This window comes from Monodon monoceros, unplaced genomic scaffold (genome assembly GCF_005190385.1).
Source record: "Monodon monoceros isolate NGI ecotype Baffin Bay Population unplaced genomic scaffold, NGI_Narwhal_1 Super_Scaffold_13, whole genome shotgun sequence".
NCBI classification, from domain to species: domain Eukaryota; kingdom Metazoa; phylum Chordata; class Mammalia; order Artiodactyla; family Monodontidae; genus Monodon; species Monodon monoceros.
This window is the reverse complement of record NW_021703769.1, coordinates 30,743,091-30,756,021: the sequence shown is the minus strand read 5'-3', so window position 1 is coordinate 30,756,021 and position 12,931 is coordinate 30,743,091. Positions and strand designations below refer to the sequence as shown.

Sequence of the window (12,931 nt, the reverse complement as noted above, 5' to 3'; positions counted from 1 at the left end):
CTGTGGTGCACTAGCCCCTTCAGGCTGTTTTCAAGAGCCAACCCCAGTCCTCTCCCTTGGATCTGACCTCTGATGCCGGAGCTTCAGCACAGCAGACAAGCCTCTCAGGCTGGTGAGTGCTGGTTGGCACTGATCTTCTGTGCAGGAATCTCTTTGCTTTGTCCTCTGCACCCCTGTTGCTGCACTCTCCTCCGTGGCTCTGAAGCTTTCCCCCGGCCCACCTCCCATCTCCACCAGTGAAGGGGCTTCCTATTGTGTGGAAACTTTTCCTCCTTCACAGCTCCCTCTCAGAGGTGCAGGTCCTGTCCCTATTATTTTGTCTCTGTTTTCCTTTTCCCTTTTGCCTTACCCAGATACGTGGGGAGTTTCTTGCCTTTTTGGAAGTCTGAGTTCTTCTTCCAGCGTTCAGTAAGTGTTCTGTAGGAGTTGTTCCACATGTAGATGTATTTTTTTTTTCTGGAAAACATCTTTTATTTGTACCGAAAACCTGACAGCACAGGGGTTGGGAACGTCTAGGCTTGTGAGCCCAGCCCAGCCTCCCAGCAGGTCAGGACGTTTCCTGGCCCGCAGCGAGCAGAGTAAGAGGCTGCTCGAGTGCCAGTTGAGAGAATCAGTACATCAGTGAAAGTAGCAGCACTCACTCTGGTGCCTGCTCAGGTGGGGTATCTAGACTTTGGTGGGTGGTCCCTGCAGTATTGGGGAGGACTGAACCTCAGGCCAGGGACTCTGCAGCCCTAGGCCATGTTGGGTCCCTGAATCAGGGCACAAGGGATACTGAGGTGGGGGTTGGTATGGAGGGAGGGGTTAGACATCAAAAAATAACTGTGGGGAGGGTGAAGAGGGGGTGGTCTCATTGTGGATGGTCTGCTAATGGGGAATGGATTTGCAGTCAAAAGGGGGCCAGTCCTCACTCAGGTCCGGGCTCTGGCAGTGTGGCATTTCCAGCAGAGCATGTGGCCAGCCAAGGGGAGCAGCCATTGTCATCCACCTCAATGGACAGTGGTTTCCCACAGTTCTCACAGTTGTAGCACTTCATATGGAAGTTCTTGTCCAGAGCAACCACAGACACGGTCTCCTCTCAGCCAGGCTTGGGCATGATTGGCTCTGCGCAGATGGAGCACCTGGGAGCATACTTCTTGTGGTAGTTGGGGACACAGTGGGACCAGTTGTCCTGGTCCGCTATGTAGGAGGTGCCCTCAAGGGGGCAGGCACAGACCACACAGGTGAAGCACTGTGGGTGGTAGGCCTTGCTTGTGGCCCTTAGCATGTGGTCAGTGATGGGCTGCCCACAGGTGTTGCACTTCTTCAGGGTGTCAGTATAGCAGCCCTCACAATACAGCGCACCCTCCAGGCTGTAGAACTGCTGTCCCTGCAACTGCTGTTCACACTGATGGCAGGTAAAGCAGGTGATGTGGAACAGCTGCCCCAGAGCGTGCACTGCAGGTTGAGCACATGCCAGGGGCTGGTGACACCGGCCACAGAACTCGTTGATGGCCACGTTCTGCCTCTGATAATGCTCCATGTCCTACATCAGCTGCTGGGTCAGCTGCTCCAGCTCATCCACCTCTTTCAGAGTCAAAAGTCCTGGGGCCCCAGAGGGGCACACCTGTTTTTTGTCTTTAGCTGGTAGGGGCACTGGGTGCTGCTCCTCCTACACTTGGGCCTTCTCCTTCTGCTGAGCATAGGTGAAGCTGGGGGGCTGAGGGGAGCCTGTGCCAGTGGAAGAGGGAGCTTCAGGGGGCCCCAACTTCTGATTGGGCTGTGACCTGGGCCAACCTGGAGCTCCAGGGCTGAACTTGGAAGCCACAGAAGTAAACTTGGGAGTCACTGGAGAAAACTTGGTGGCTGGAGATGGGGCATGGGGACCTTGAGGCTGGGTGTTAATCAAAGGCACAGGCTGAGGCTGGGCCTGGAGCTGGGGCTGAACATGGAGTTGGACCTGAGGCCTGGCCTGGGGCTGGGGCTGCACATGGAAATGTGTCTGGCTCTGAGGCTGAACCTGGGAACTAGAAGGGGACTTCCAGGGAGGCAGAGGTGCTGTGCCCCCAGTTGCAGGCTTAGAACTGGATTTGGAAATGAATGGAGTGGTATATCCATCATATCCAGATGACACCCAGGTTTTGATGGGATCATTGTTGGTCATGTCATCCAGCAATGAAGACAGAGAGTCGATCTCCAGATTAGTACTGCTCACCTTCTCCCTGGGCTGTGGTGGGAGCTGTATGGGGGCTTCAGGCCTTCCCTCCTCCACTAGCAGAGGCAGTGGGGAAGGGAAGATCTCCTCTCTAAAGGCGCAGCAGGAAATGGTTTCTCGATTGGGGGAGGGGGAGTTGGGAAGCCACCTCCCAGAGCGCCCTCGGCATCATTGGCCTCCCCAAGCATGGGAGGAGGCGGTAAGGGAAAGTCTTCTGGGGGTGGCGGGGGAATCTTGTCCACCCGGCCCATCTGTGCACATTGGGCCCCAGTGGCTGAGGAAGGCTCACTGTCACCAGGCTGGAAACGATTCACTTTGGGCTTTGGGGCCACCACTGGCTGAACTTCTTCTGCGCAGTATAAAAAACTGGAGCCGAGATGGAGATCATGCGAGGTGGGTGGAGGGCCGCCATGGCCAGGCCCAGTGTGGGCCAGAGCATCTCAGGTGGTCACCTCGCAGCCGGGTCCACAGACTCTGCATCTGTAGATGTAGTTTTGATGTATTTGTGGGGAGGAAGGTGATTTCCATGTCTTACTCCTCCACCATCTTGAAGTGTTGGAAGTTTTTAAATCACACTTTCAATTCCAGTACTTGTGATTTGTCTGTTCATATTTTCTGTTTCCTCCTGGTTCAGTCTTGGAAGAATTGTACCTTACAAAATTTGTCCATTTCTTCTAGGTTGTCCATTTTATTGGCATATAGTTGCTTTTAGTATTCTCTTATGATCATTTGTAGTTCTGTGGTGTCACTTAACTTCTCCTTTTTCACTTCTAATTTTATTGATTTGAGCCCGTTCCCTTTTTTTTTCTCTTGAGTCTGGCTAAAGGTTCATCAGTTTTGTTTACCTTTCAAGCAACTAGCTTTTAGCTTTATTGATCTTTTCTATTGTTTTCTTCATCTCTATTTCATTTATTTCTGCTCTGATTTTTATGATTTCTTTCCTTCTGCTAACCTGTGTTTTGTTTGTTCTTCTTTCTCTAGTTGCCTTACGTGTAAGGTTAGGTTATTTATTTGAGATTTTTCTTCTTTCCTGAGGATCACTGTGTTTTTGTTTTCATATTTCTCTAGGTATTTTTTGATTTCCTCAATGATCCATTGGTTGTTTAGTAACATATTGTTTAGCCTCCATGTTTTTGTATTTTTTACAGTGTTCTTCTTGTAGTTGATTTCTGATGTCATACCATCATTGTTGGAAAAAATGCTTGATATGATTTCAATTTTCTTAAATTTACGAGGTTTGCTTTGTGGCCCAGCAAGTGATCTATCCTGGAGAATGTTCCATGTTCTTGAAAAGAATGTGTATTCTGCTGCTTTTGGATGGAATCCTCTATAAATTAAGTCCATCTAGTCTAATGTATCATTTAAAGCGTGTGTTTCCTTATTGATTTTCTGTCTGGATGATCTGTCCATTGATGTAAGTGCAGTGTTAAAGTCCCACACTATTATTGTGTTACAATTGATTTCTCCTTTTATGGCTGTTAGCATTTGTCTTATCTATTGAGGTGTTCCTATGTTGGGTGCATTTATATTTACAATTGTTATATCTTCTTGGATTTATCCCTTGGTCATTATTTACTGTCCTTCTTTGTCTCTTGTAACAGTCTTTATTTTAAAGTCTATTTTGTTTGATATAAGTATTGCTACTTCAGCTTTCCTTTGATTTCCATTTGCATGGAAATGGGGTTCTATCTTGTTCCTTTGCCTGGAATATACTCCTCTGCTGTCTCATTTTGTCTAACTTTCTGTGTTTGTGGTCCCACAGGCTGTAGGATTGTAGTTCCTGTTGCTTCTGGTGTCTGCCCCCTGGTGGGTTATGCTGGTCTAAAAGGCTTGGGCAGGCTTCCTGGTGGGAGGGACTAGTGCCTGCCCACTGGTAGGTGGAGCTGTGTCTTTTCCTTCTGGTGGGCAGGCCATGTGAAGTGGTTTATTTAGAGGTGGCTGTGGGTGCAGGAAGACTTTAAGCAGCTATCTGCTGATGGGTGGGACTGTGTTCCTGCCCTGTTGTTAGGCCTGTGGCATCCCAGCACTGGAACCCACAGGCTGTTGTGTGGGGCCAGGTCTTGGCATCAAAATGGTGGCCTTCAGGGCAGCTCATGCCAATGAGTATTTCCCGGTGCCTCCACCACTAGTGTCTTTGTCCCTGCAGTGGGCTACAGCTGCCCCCTACCTCTCCAGGAGACACTCCAGAACCAGCAGGTAGGTCTGGCCCAGGTTCCTGTGAAGTCACTGCTTTGTCCCCCTGGCTCCTGGTGCATACAAGACCTTGTGTGCACCCTCCAAGAGTGGTGTTTCTGTTTCCCCCAGTCCTGTTATCAAGCCCTGCTGGTTTTCAAAGGCAAATGGTCTGGGGCGCCTCATCCTGATGCCAAACTCCCAGGCTGGGAAGCCTGATGTGGGGTTCAGAACTCTCACTCCTCTGGGAGAACCTCTGCAATATAATTATTTTCCAGTTTGTGGGTCACCCAACTGGCAGGTATGGGATTTGATTTGATTATATCATGAAAGCGCCCCTCCTATTGTCTTGTTGTGGCTTCTTCTTTGTGTTTGGATGTAGAATATCTTTTTTGGTAGGTTCCAGTCTTTTTTTCATGGTTGTTCAGCAGTTAGTTGTGATTTTGGTGTTTACTTGAGAGGAGGTGAGATCAAGTCCTTCTACTTCACCATCTTGTCTGAGAGCCCATTTCTCTCAAGTACTTAGATTATTAATTTCAGATCTTTCCTCTTTTCTTATGTAAGTATTTAGTCCTATAAATTTCCCTCTCCGCACTGTTACCTGCATCCCACAAATTTGGTACCTTGTGATTTCATTTTCATTAAACACAATTTCATTTTTTCTTGAATATTTTTTTAAGAAGTGTTCTTTAGGAAGATTTCAATTTTTAAAAAAATTTTTTAAAAATTTCCTTTTTGATCCATGTCTTATTTAGTATGTTGTTTACATCCAGGTTTTTGGAGATTTTCATTTTGACTTTCTACTATTGATTTCTAGCTTTCTTCTTATTATCAGAGAATGTACTCTGTCTGATTTTATTTGTTTTACACTTAAGGTTAGTTTATAAAGCCAGGATGTAGTCTATTTTAGTGAGTGTTCTATAGTCCCTTGTAAAGCATGTGTATTCTGGTATTATTGGGTAGAGTGTTCTATAAATGTCAATTAGTTCCTGTTGGTGGAGGGTGTTGTTCAGTTCTTCTATAGCTTTGTGGATTTTCTCTCTAGTAGTTATACCAATTACTGAGAGGAGAGTCTCCAACAATAATAGTGGATTTGTCAGTTTTTCTTTTCAGCTCTATCATTTTTTGCTTCAGGTATTTTGAAGACCTCTTTGTGCATCTGGGTGTGTGTGCTTACACACATAGGACTGCAGTCTCTTGTCAGTAGATTGATTTTTTTAAATCATTATGTAATGTCCCTCTCTGTCTCTGGTAATTTTCTTTGTTCTGAAGTCACTTTGATATTAATATAACCACTCTTCCTTTTAAAAAATTAACACTTACATGATGTATGTTTTTCTATCCTTTTACTTTCAACTTACCTATGTCATTATGATTAAAGTGAGTTTTTATAGCATATAGTTGGGCCATGTCTTTTTATTCAGTCTACCAATCTGTCTTTTAATTGATGTATTTAGGCCTCTTACATTTAAACTAATTATTGATATATTAATGTTTAATTTATTTACTGCTTGTGTCTTCTGTTTCTTGTTACCCTTCTCCTGCCTTCCTGTGGGTTATTTGAACACTTTTTAGAGTTCCACTTTGATTTTTATATATATATCTCACTTTGTATAGTTTTAGTATATATATATATATCACTTTGTATATATATATACACTTTAGTATATATATATATATATCACTTTGTATAGTTTTAGTATATCACTTTGTATAGTTTTCTCAGTGATTGTTCTAGTTATTATTGTATACATATGGAAGTCATCACAGCTGACTTGTGTCAACATCTTACCACAATGTGTGGAGTGTAGAACTCTTACTTCCGTTAAATCCTTTTACCTTCCACACTGAAAAAATGTAATTGTCTTAAACATTTCCTCTGTATACACATCAGATATTATAACTTTTATAACACTGATGTGTATAATCTAACATCTTTGTAAAAATCAGTGTTATAACTTTTGCTTCAAGCATAAAATATGACTAAAGAAATCCATTAGATGAAGGATAGTCTCTTATGTTTACTTCTACTTTTACCCATTCTGCAGTTCTTCTTTCCTTTCTGAAAGTCTTAGCCCTCTATTATCTTCTTTTTTTCTGTTTTAAGAGCTTCCATCAGCCATTCTTTAAGAGTAGATCTGCTAGAAACAGATTCTCATTTCTTTGCCTGAGATGTCTTCTTTTCCACTTTAATTCTGAAAAATAGTTTCACCATATATAGAATTTTGGTTGACATGTCTTTCAGCTCTTGAAAAATGTGCCACTTTCTTCTGGATTCCATTGTTCTGATGAGAAACCTGTTCTTGTTCAAATTGGTGTTCCCTTATAGGCAATATATTGTTTCTCTCCTGCTTTCTAAGATTTTTCTTTCTTTGTCTTTAGTTTTCAGAAGTTTGAGTATGATGTGCCTTGGTGTGAATTTTATTTGCTTTATCCTATTTGGAGTTTGTTCAGCTTCTTGGATCTACAATTTTATGTGTTTTGCCAAATTTGGGAAATTTTTATTTCTTCAACTACTTTTTCAGTCCCATGTTCTTTCTTCTGTCCTGGGACTTCAATGATATGAATGATGGATCTTGTTATCCTCCCACAAAGCCTGAGGTTCTGCTAACTTTTTTTCCAGTCTATTTTCTCTTCATTATTTAGATTGATTTATCCTCAATTCACTGATTCTATCCTTGTCATCTCCACTCTACTACCGAACCCATCCATGAGTTTTAAAATTTTGGTTATTGTATTTCTGAGTTCTATAATTTCTATTTGTTTCTCTTTATACCTTTTATTCTTTGTTGACATTTTCTTTTTTTATTTACTTCTAGAGAATTTGTAATTCATTGTCAGAGCATTTTTATGGTGACTACTTTAAAATCCTTGTCAGATAACTACGTATCTGATTCATCTTAGTATTAACATTTGCTGTCTTTTCTCATTCAAATTGTGGTTTTCCTGAGTAAACGTTTTTGATTTTATCCTGGACATTTTGATTCTTAAGTTAGGACACTCTTGATCCTAAATCTTCTCTTTTAGTGAGCAGTCACCCTGTTTATGTTTGGTGTATAAGTTCTGGTCTAATTTTGTGAGCATTTGTATCAATGACAGTTTAGTTTTCTGAGCCCTTTGAATTCTATTTTTATCTGCTTTGTTCTGGTGTTTCTGGGGCTCCTGCTTAATCTTAGCTGGTGCCATCTGTGGGGATAGAAAGTACTTCTTTGGAACATCTGGTGTTGTGCCACCTTTGTGGAGAGCAAGGAAAACCAGAGCTCTGGTAGATTAGACTGCCTGCAGGGGCTGCAGCTGTGGACTTGTTCTAGTTGGACCTAGTTGTCCACTAGTTCTCTGTGGGCTTCCCACCTCACCCCTTGTCCAGAGAGAGCAGGCTTTTCTTGGGTTTTGTTGTCTATGTCTATTGGTGGTTCTGAGTTCCGTACCTCTCTGGCACCCAATCTGGACGTACATGGGAGATAAAAAGAAAACCAAGCAGACTCACTGCATTGTGGTACCTCAAGTCTTGGGGGCTCCCAGCCAGCCTGCCTTCTTCCTTCCAGCTTTCAGAATTCTTTTATCATTGTCTACGGAGTAATTTCCAAGGTATTTAGTTGTATTCAGAGAAGTAAACCAGGGAAAATTGATTTTATGCCATCTTCTTCTGGGATAAGAAACCTATTTGGATGACTTTGATGTTTTAAAAACACCCAGGAAAATGAATAACCATTAAGTACATTTTTTTTTGGTAAACAAAATATTTCAAAACATAGAGCCCAATGGAGGGAAATAGTAAGTTGGTTTTATGGGTAGAATTATTGTGTTCTCCCCTGTCCCTTCTCCCACCCCCACCAAAAGATATGATGAAGTCCTAATCCCAATACCTCAAAATGTGATCTTATTTGGGAAAAGGGTCATTGAAGGTAGTTAAGTAATTAAGTTATGATGAGGTCATACTAGAGTAGGGTAGCCTTCTAATCCAAAATGACTGGTGTCCTTATAAAAAGAGGGAAATTCGGACATAGACACAGAAGGAAGACAACCATATGAAGAGACTGTTGGTAGAAATATGGAGGCAGAGATTTGAATGATGCATCTACAAGACAGGGAGCACAAAGATTGCTGGCTATGACTAGAACATAAAACAGATCCTCTCATAGAGTCCTCAGAAAGACTAACAGTACTGACACCTTGATTGTGAACTTCTGGCCTTTAGAACTGTGAGAAAACAAATTTCTGTTGTTTTAGGCCACCTAGTTTGTGATACTCTGTTACAGCAGCCTTAGGAAATTAATGCAGTTGGGAATTAATGACCTTGTATGCTCAAACACTGGGGATTTAGAGAGACAAAAATATGGGGACACTGTGCATCACAGTCAGGACCCACTGTTTAAGTACATGTTCTTACAAAGAGACAGAGAATTGAAAGCAAGATCTGGGAGGTGTCATTGCTGGCTTCTGGCACTCCAGGAAGGCTACACTGGAGGGACCTGGATACCCAGTCTCCACTGCCTGCTTTTGAATCAACCACACAGCACCAGGCACCTCCCCCTAACTATGATGAACTAGAAACAGACACCACTTTCTCTTTTCTGGACAATTGTAATCGCCTTGGATTCTTGTACAACTCACAAAGTCATGAGGTTCCCCCTTATCAAATGGTTGTATGGAATTTCTCACCACGTGACACTACCAATACCTTATTGTGCATTTGTGGCATAAGGCAACTGTTCATTAGTTAAAGATAATTCACATGGACCAATTTTTGGCATCACTGTTTTGGAAAATCCCTTCAAATGAAGAAATAAAGCAGGAAAGATATCTCTCTTAACAATCATCAAAAACAGGAGAATATATCTTTATATGATCCTTTATACTTTTTCTGCAAGTACTTTCACTTTCAATCCTCACTTTAGAAACCCATATGCTTGGACATGTCCACTCTCTGCTGACATGTGGGTACCTCTCACAATTGTATTATTTTCCAAATTAAAAGATTCAATTGAATATGTCACAAATATCTTTAAAGCTGCTACAGAGTCTGGGCTTTTTTTTTTTTTGGTTCCAATTTGGATGGAGACATTTAAGACCACAGCCCCTACTATAAACACGTATACACAACTTGGATCTGATATGGAAATTTTCAGGGTCACCTGGGGCAGATGGAAGAAAGAATTTAATGAGCACCAACTGTGTTCCAGGCTCCCTGATGGATACATTTCACTGAACACACATCTGTTACCATGTAGTCCTGTGGCAGAAAGATGCAAAGGGAATCATTTCCCTTATGTAGACTACAAAGATCCAAACACAATTAATTTTATTTATTTATTTGGGGGAATTAAGTATCTATTAAAGTGTAGTTGATCAGTATAGTATATTATATTAGCTTCAGGTTGCAACATAGTGATTAAATATTTTTATAGATTATACTCGATTTAACGTTATTATAAAATATTGGTTCTAGTCCCTGCATTGTACAATATATCCTTGTAGCTTATTTACTTTATTCATAGTAGTTGGTATCAATACCTTTTAGTTACCTACCCCTATCTTGCCCCTTCTGCATCCCTCTTCCCACAGTAACCACTAGTTTGTTCTCCATATCCATGAGTCTGTTTCTGTTTTGTCATATTTATTCATTTGTTTTATTTTTTAGATTCCACATATAAGTGATAACACATAGTATTTGTCTTTCTCTGTTTGACTTATTTTACTAAGCATAATACCCTCCAGGTCCATCATGTTGTTGCTGCTATGAACTTTGGGGTGCATGCATCTTTTTGAATTTGTGTTTTCATTTTCTTTGGATATATACCCAGGAGTGGAATTGCTAGATCATATGGTAGGTCTATTTTTGGTTTTATGAGGAACCTCCATACTATTTTCCATAATAGTTGTACCAGTTTACATTCCCACTAAAAGTATACTAGGGTTACGTTTTCTCTACATCTTCATCAACATTTGTTATTTGTGGTCTTTTTGATGACAGCCATTCTGACAATTATAAGGTGATATCTCTGTGGTTTTGATTTGCATTTCCTTGATGATTAGTGATGTTGAACATCTTTTCATGTGCCTATTTGTCATCTGTATGTCTTCTATAGAAAAATGTCTATTCAGATCTTTTGCCAATTTTTAATGGGGTTGTTTGTTTTTTTTCATATTGAGTTGTATGAGCTGTTTATATATCAGAATGAGAAAGCAAGAAAACAATCCCATTTAAAATTTCATCAAAAAGAATAAAATACCTAGAAGTAAATTTAACTAAGAAGGTGATATAATCCATCTACAAAATAGGAAAATTACAAAATATTAATGAAGGAAATTGAAGATGACACAAAGAAATGGAAAGATAGCCCATGTTCATGGGTTGAAAAAATTAATATTAATAAAAATGCCCATACTACCCAAAGCAATCTACAGATTTAATGCAATCTGTATCAAAATACCCATAACATTTTTCATAGAGTTAGAACAAATAATTCTAAAATTTATATGGAACCATAAAAGACCCTCAATAGCCAAAGCAATCTTGAGAAAAAGAACAAAATTGGAGTTATCAAACTCCCTGACTTCAGACTGTATTACAAAGCTACAGGAAGCAAAACAGTATGGTACTGTCACAATATAGACACATAGATCAATGGTACAGAATAGAGAGCCCAGAAATAAACTCATGCACTTATGGTCAGTTAACCTACAACAAAGGAGGCAAGAATATACAATGGGGAAAAGACAGTCTCTTCAATAAGAGGTGCTGGGAAAACTGGGAAGCTACCAGTGAAAGAATGAAATTAGAACATTTTCTCACACCATATGCCAAAATAAACTCAATATGGATTAAAGACCTAAATGTAAGACCAGAAACCATAAAACTCCTAGAAGAAAACATAGGTAGAACACTCTTTGACATAAGCTATAGCAATATTGTTTTGGATCAGTATCTTCAGGCAAAGAAGCTAAAACAAAAGTAAACAAGTAGGACCTAATTAAACTTAAAAGGTTTTGTATAGTAAACCATCAACAAAATGGAAAAAAACCTACTGAATGGGAGGAAATATTTGCAAATGATATATACTATAAGAGGTTAATATCTAAACAGTTCTTACAACACAATACCAAATATAATTTTAAAAGAACATGATATTTCCTCCCCTTATTAGAAATCCAGGGACTACTTCCTTTGAGTCTTATGAAATGAGCCCTTTCTTTGGAAATACAGTGACTCAAGGGGTCTGGAAGCAGGAATAAAATTCTGGCTCTGTTCATATCGTTCATCCCATGTAATAGATTCTCAAGCCCTCCTATCAGGGAGAGCAGCAATGGCCCCTGAGAGCCTTGTTCTCCAGACAGAGTTTCATGGTGTGAAGATCAACCTTATGTTCTTCCTGCCAAAAATTAATCTAATAAACTGCATCTTGAACAACGTCCCCATCCCCAGCTCCACCTAGTCTGACCACCCCTCATAACTCTGTCTGAGTTGGAGAGAAGTTAGAAGTATGGGGAGGGAGCATCTTCTGAAGTTGTCTGACTAAGGACAGATATGTTGAGACCACTTTGCCAACCACAAACAGAAGTATGGCTTTTGGTCCTCAGTTGTGAATAAGCAACACTACAAAATTTCTTAGAAGCCCCCAATGTTAATCACCCCAGAGGCCAGCTCACAAGCCCCAGGTATTTCCAATGAACTGGGCTGGTTACGAGTCATCCCTGGTTGGCTCTCATTGCCATTGTGTGATTATTTGAAGGATCATGATAAGATCTGGCAACTGTCTCAGATGAGGTCATCTTCTGAGATTAAACTGTCAGCAAGTACCTTCCAGAAGGAGAGGTTCTCACATAAAAGTTACTATTTACAGATACTCAGATTCTTCCAGCATTGTTTGTGGGAACTTTCATCTGAAAAAATCCCAATAGCTGCAACTTCCACTTTCCTGGGCCTGGCTCAGTCCTGCAATATTCCCCTCCCAACTCCTCTCCTTTGTCTATCCCCCACTGCTTCCAATTTGTACAAGTATAAGATCTGGGGGCTTTGCATATTATTCTCCCTATTGCTTTTTTGGGGATGGGGTGAACTATAAGTCAACATGGATTAGTCTCTGGAGCAATTGAGTGGTTTAAATCTCAACATGGGAATTTTAGGCCCTTGTCAATCAAATTCTAATATTGATTAGGGTAGGTATGGCACTCTGGTCACTGATGCCTCAGCCCTCCCTTCTCTCTGCCCGACCCAGACACATCATCCCAAACAAGCACCAGGATTTCTCTTGCTCAAATACCTCCCAAGTAGTGCAATTGCCTAAATATAAAATCCAGACTCTCCAGCCGAACATTCAAACTCGCCTACTCTCTCCCACTCCCTCTTCATAGGAGACCCTAACCTACCTTTCCAACTATCTTTCCCATTTATTCTTTATTTTTAAAATCAAATTGCTTTTTTTGTTTTAACATCTTTATTGGAGTATAATTGTTTTACAATGGTTAGTTTCTGCTTTATAACAAAGTGAATCAGCTATACATATACATATATCCCCATATCTCCTCCCTCTTGCATCTCCCCCCACCCTCCCTATCCCACCC

The 12,931-nt window shown here is 41.0% G+C and overlaps 1 pseudogene; it reads right to left on the bottom strand.

Moving 5' to 3' along the window:
• Positions 1–911: 911 nt before the first annotated feature.
• On the bottom strand, positions 912–2,606 carry LOC114894903 (annotated as a pseudogene).
• Positions 2,607–12,931: the final 10,325 nt, after the last annotated feature.